The 5,000-nt window shown below is 52.9% G+C and overlaps 8 non-coding genes and 4 pseudogenes across 8 annotated transcripts; all 12 read right to left on the reverse strand.

Annotated features, from left to right (window-relative positions):
- Window positions 1-374: 374 nt before the first annotated feature.
- On the reverse strand, window positions 375-493 carry LOC139307597 (5S ribosomal RNA). Its single transcript, XR_011599676.1, has one exon. It is a non-coding gene; the product is annotated as a 5S ribosomal RNA (ribosomal RNA).
- Window positions 494-1,087: 594 nt separating this feature from the next.
- LOC139307647 (5S ribosomal RNA) lies at window positions 1,088-1,206 on the reverse strand (annotated as a pseudogene).
- A 183-nt stretch (window positions 1,207-1,389) lies between these two features.
- On the reverse strand, window positions 1,390-1,508 carry LOC139305996 (5S ribosomal RNA). The gene has a single exon (XR_011599378.1). It is a non-coding gene; the product is annotated as a 5S ribosomal RNA (ribosomal RNA).
- A 227-nt stretch (window positions 1,509-1,735) lies between these two features.
- LOC139282161 (5S ribosomal RNA) lies at window positions 1,736-1,854 on the reverse strand. Its single transcript, XR_011597277.1, has one exon. It is a non-coding gene; the product is annotated as a 5S ribosomal RNA (ribosomal RNA).
- A 188-nt stretch (window positions 1,855-2,042) lies between these two features.
- On the reverse strand, window positions 2,043-2,161 carry LOC139303973 (5S ribosomal RNA). Its single transcript, XR_011599025.1, has one exon. It is a non-coding gene; the product is annotated as a 5S ribosomal RNA (ribosomal RNA).
- Window positions 2,162-2,617: 456 nt separating this feature from the next.
- Window positions 2,618-2,736, reverse strand: LOC139307761 (5S ribosomal RNA; annotated as a pseudogene).
- Window positions 2,737-2,891: 155 nt separating this feature from the next.
- On the reverse strand, window positions 2,892-3,010 carry LOC139306497 (5S ribosomal RNA). The gene has a single exon (XR_011599476.1). It is a non-coding gene; the product is annotated as a 5S ribosomal RNA (ribosomal RNA).
- A 149-nt stretch (window positions 3,011-3,159) lies between these two features.
- On the reverse strand, window positions 3,160-3,278 carry LOC139307726 (5S ribosomal RNA). Its single transcript, XR_011599688.1, has one exon. It is a non-coding gene; the product is annotated as a 5S ribosomal RNA (ribosomal RNA).
- A 161-nt stretch (window positions 3,279-3,439) lies between these two features.
- LOC139306200 (5S ribosomal RNA) lies at window positions 3,440-3,568 on the reverse strand (annotated as a pseudogene).
- Window positions 3,569-3,887: 319 nt separating this feature from the next.
- On the reverse strand, window positions 3,888-4,006 carry LOC139307603 (5S ribosomal RNA; annotated as a pseudogene).
- A 149-nt stretch (window positions 4,007-4,155) lies between these two features.
- LOC139281960 (5S ribosomal RNA) lies at window positions 4,156-4,274 on the reverse strand. The gene has a single exon (XR_011597082.1). It is a non-coding gene; the product is annotated as a 5S ribosomal RNA (ribosomal RNA).
- A 571-nt stretch (window positions 4,275-4,845) lies between these two features.
- On the reverse strand, window positions 4,846-4,964 carry LOC139282073 (5S ribosomal RNA). The gene has a single exon (XR_011597189.1). It is a non-coding gene; the product is annotated as a 5S ribosomal RNA (ribosomal RNA).
- Window positions 4,965-5,000: the final 36 nt, after the last annotated feature.

A 5,000-nucleotide genomic window follows, 5' to 3' on the forward strand; every position in this document is an offset into this window, starting at 1 on the left:
TGTGTATGTGGCTTTGGCAGTGGCTCTACATAGTGTGTATGTGGCAGTGGCAGTGGCATTGGCTCTACATAGTGTGTATGTGACAGTGGCAGTGGCTCTTTAAAGTTGGGTGTTTCACTGCTGGAGCAGCACCCTGGCTGTCTCTAAAAAGGACCCGACCCTGTTTAGCTTCCGAGATCGGACGAGATCGGGCGTGTTCAGAGTGGTATGGCCGTAAGCCTGTGGGCCCTTTGCATACACGCTCCTTATAGTGTGTATGTGGCAGTGGCATTGTCTCTACATAGTGTGTATGTGACAGTGGCAGTGGCACTTTAAAGTTGGGTGTTTCACTGCTGGAGCAGCACCCTGGCTGTCTCTAAAAAGGGAAGTGGAAAAGCTTACAGCACCTGGTATTCCCAGGAGGTCTCCCATCCAAGTACTAACCAGGCCCGACACTGCTTAGCTACCGAGATCAGACGAGATCGGGCGTGTTCAGAGTGGTATGGCCGTAAGCCTCTGGGCCCTTCTCATACACGGTCCTTATAGTGTGTTAGTCGCAGTGGCAGTGGCAATGGCTCTACATAATGTGTATGTGAAAGTGGCTCTACATAGTGTGTATGTGACAGTGGCAGTGGCAGTGGCTCTACATAGTGTGTATGTGACAGTGGCAGTGGCACTTTAAAGTTGGGTGTTTCACTGATGGAGCAGCACCCAGGCTGTCTCTAAAAAGGGCCCGACCCTGCTTAGCTTCCGAGATCAGACGAGATCAGGCGTGTTCAGAGTGGAATGGCCGTAAGCTTCTGGGCCCTTCGCATACACGCTCCTTATAGTGTGTATGTGGCAGTGGCATTGTCTCTACATAGTGTGTATGTGACAATCCCACGCAGTTCAGCCTGCAGAAAGCTCCAGCAACCTTGCCCACCAGCCCAACTCGTGGGCCCACGCTTAAGCACCTCCCCGCAGACTACAGCTTGACAGGCGCGTCCGACGCAGCTTCGTGGCCCTGGTGCTCCGTATCTCTGGCACTCTGCTCAAGGCGTGGAGCGTTCAGCTGGGTGTTTCACTGCTGGAGCAGCACCCTGGCTGTCTCTAAAAAGGGAAGTGGAAAAGCTTACAGCACCTGGTATTCCCAGGCATTCTCCCATCCAACTACTAACCAGGCCCGACCCTGCTTACCTTCCGAGATCAGACGAGATCGGGCGTGTTCAGAGTGCTATGGCCGTAAGTCTGTGGGCCCTTCGCATACACGCTCCTTATAATGTGTATGTGGCAGTGGCAGTGGCTCTACATAGTGTGTATGTGACAGTGGCTGTGACTCTTTATAGTGTGTATGTGACAGTGGCACTTTAAAGTTGGGTGTTTCACTGCTGGAGCAGCACCCTGGCTGTCTCTAAAAAGGGAAAGAGGAAAAGCTTACAGCACCTGGTATTCCCATTTGGTCTACCATCCAAATACTAACCAGGCCCGACCCTACTTAGCTTCCGAGATCAGACGAGATCGGGCGTGTTCAGAGTGGTATGGCCGTAAGTCTGTGGGCCCTTCGCATACACGCTCCTTATAGTGTGTATGTGGCAGTGGTAGTGGCAGTGGCTCTACATAGTGTGTATGTGACAGTGACAGTGGCTCTTTATAGTGTGGCAGTGGCAGTGGCAGTGGCTCTACATAGTGTGTATGTGACAGTGGCAGTGGCACTTTAAAGTTGGGTGTTTCACTGCTGGAGCAGCACCCTGGCTGTCTCTAAAAAGTGAAGTGGAAAAGCTTACAGCACCTGGTATTCCCAGGCGGTCTCCCATCCAAGTACTAACCAGGCCCGACCCTGCTTAGCTTCCGAGATCAGACGAGATCGGGCGTGTTCAGAGTGGTATGGCCGTAAGCCTGTACGCCATTTGCATACACGCTCCTTATAGTGTGTATGTGGCAGTGGCATTGTGTCTACATAGTTTGTATGTGGCAGTGGCAGTGGCTCTACATAGTGTGTATATGACAGTGGCAGTGGCACTTTAACGTTGGGTGTTTCACTGCTGGAGCAGCACCCTGGCTGTCTCTAAAAAGTGAAGTGGAAAAGCTTACAGCACCTGGTATTCCCAGGCGGTCTCCCATCCAAGTACTAACCAGGCCGGACCCAGCTTAGCTTCCGAGATCAGACGAGATCGGGCGTGTTCAGAGTGGTATGGCCGTAAGCCTCTGGGCCCTTCCCATACACGCTCCTTATAGTGTGTATGTGGCAGTGGCAGTGGCTCTACATAGTGTGTATGTGACAGTGGCAGTGGCTCTTTATAGTGTGTACGTCACAGAGTCAGCGGCTTTTCATAGTGCGTATGTGACCGCATCGGCAGCTCTTGGCAGAGTCTATGAGCACTGATACCCGTACTTCATCAACACACTGTGGCCTCCTCAACCCCACGCAGTTCAGCCTGCAGAAAGCTCCAGCAACCTTGCCCACCACCCCAACTCGTGGGCCCACGCTTAAGCACCTCCCCGCGGACTACAGCTTGACAGGCGTGTCCGACTCAGCTTCGTGGCCCTGGTGCTCCGTATCTCTGGCACTCTGCTCAAGGCGTGGAGCGTTCAATGAGTTCAGCTGGGTGTTTCACTGCTGGAGCAGCACCCTGGCAGTCTCTCAAAACGGAAGTGGAAAAGCTTACAGCACCTGGTATTCCCAGGCGGTCTACCATACAAGTACTAACCAGGCCCGACCCTGCGTAGCCTCCGAGATCAGACAAGATCGGGCGTGTTCAGAGTGGTATGGCCCTAAGTCTGTGGGCCCTTCGCATACACGCTCCTTATAGTGTGTATGTGGCAGTGGCAGTGGCTCTACATAGTGTGTATGTGACAGTGGCAGTGGCACTTTAAAGTTGGGTGTTTCACTGCTGGAGTAGCGCCCTGGCTGTCTCTAAAAAGTGAAGTGGAAAAGCTTACAGCACCTGGTATTCCCAGGCGGTCTCCCATCCAAGTACTGCCCAGGCCCGACCCTGCTTAGTTTCCGAGATCAGACGACATCGGGCTTTTTCAGAGTGATATGGCCGTAAGCCTGTCGGCCCTTTGCATACACGCTCCTTATAGTGTGTATGTGGCGGTGGCTCTACATAGTGTGTATGTGACAGTGGCAGTGGCACTTTAAAGTTGGGTGTTTCACTGCTGGAGCAGCACCCTGGCTGTCTCTAAAAAGGGAAGTGGAAAAGCTTACAGCACCTGGTATTCCCAGGCGGTCTCCCATCCAAGTACTAACCAGGCCCGACCCTGCTTGGCTTCCGAGATCAGACGAGATCGGGCGTGTTCAGAGTGGTATGGCCGTAAGCCTCTGGGCCCTTCGCATACACGCTCCTTATAGTGTGTATGTGGCAGTGGCAGTGGCAGTGGATTTACATAGTGTGTATGTGACAGTGGCAGTGGCACTTTAAAGTTGGGTGTTTCACTGCTGGAGCAGTGCCATGGCTGTCTCTAAAAAGTGAAGTGGAAAAGCTTGCAGCACCTGGTACTCCCAGGCGGTCTCCCATCCAAGTACTAACCAGGCCCGACCCTGCTTAGCTTCCGAGATCAGACGAGATCAGACGAGATCGGGCGTGTTCAGAGTGGTATGGCCGTAAGCCTGTGGGCCCTTTGCAGACACGCTCCTTATAGTGTGTTTGTGGCAGTGGCATTATCTCTACATAGTGTGTATGTGACAATCCCAATCAGTTCAGCCTGCAGAAAGCTCCAGCAAAATTGCCCACCAGCCCAACTCGTGGGACCACGCTTAAGCACCTCCCCGCGGACTACAGCTTGACAGTCGCGTCCAACGCAGCTTCGTGGCCCTGGTGCTCCGTATCTGTGGCACTCTGCTCAAGGCGTGGAGCGTTCAATGTGTTCAGCTAGGTGTTTCACTGCTGGAGCAGCACCCTGGCTGTCTCTGAAAAGGGAAGTGGAAAAGCTTACAGCACCTGGTATTCCCAGGCGGAATCCCATCAAAGTACTAACCAGGCTTGATCCTGCTTAGCTTCCGAGATCAAACGAGATCGGGGGTGTTCAGAGTGGTATGGCCGTAAGCCTGTGGGACCTTTGCATACACGCTCCTTATAGTGTGTATGTGGCAGTGGCTCTACATAGTGTGTATGTGACAGTGGCAGTGGCACTTTAAAGTTGGGTGTTTCACTGCTGGAGCAGCTTCCTGGCTGTCTCTAAAAAGGGAAGTGGAAAAGCTTACAGCACCTGGTATTCCCAGGAGGTCTCCCATCCAAGTACTAACCAGGCCCGACCCTGCTTAGCTACCGAGATCAGACGAGATCGGGCGTGTTCAGAGTGGTATGGTCGTAAGCCTCTGGGCACTTCGTATACATGCTCCTTATAGTGTGTTAGTGGCAGTGGCAGTGGCAGTGGCTCGACATAGTGTGTATGTGACAGTGGCACTACATAGTGTGTATGTGGCAGTGGCAGTGGCAGTGGCTCGACATAGTGTGTATGTGACAGTGGCACTACATAGTGTGTATGTGACAGTGGCAGTGTCAGTGGCTCTACATAGTGTGTATGTGACAGTGGCAGTGGCACTTTAAAGTTGGGTGTTTCACTGCTGGAGCAGCACCCTGGCTGTCTATAAAAAGGGCCCGACTCTGCTTAGCTTCCGAGATCTGATGAGATCGGGCGTGTTCAGAGTGGTATGGCCGTAAGCCTCTGGGCCCTTCGCATACACGCTCCTTATAGTGTGTATGTGGCAGTGGCAGTGGCTCTAAATAGTGTGTATGTGACAGTGGCTCTACATAGTGTGTATGTGACAGTGGCAGTGGCAGTGGCTCTACATAGTGTGTATATGACAGTGGCAGTGGCACTTTAAAATTGGGTGTTTCACTGCTGGAGCAGCACCCTGGCTATCTCTAAAAAGGGAAGTGGAAAAGCTTACAGCACCTGGTATTCCCAGGCGGTCTCCCATCCAAGTACTAACCAGGCCCGACCCTGCTTAGCTTCCGAGATCAGACGAGATCAGGCGTGTTCAGAGTGGTATGGCTGTGAGCCAGTGGGCCCTTCGCATACCCGCTCCTTATAGTGTG

The sequence above is a fragment of the Enoplosus armatus genome, chromosome 2 (genome assembly GCF_043641665.1).
Source record: "Enoplosus armatus isolate fEnoArm2 chromosome 2, fEnoArm2.hap1, whole genome shotgun sequence".
Lineage (NCBI taxonomy): Eukaryota > Metazoa > Chordata > Actinopteri > Centrarchiformes > Enoplosidae > Enoplosus > Enoplosus armatus.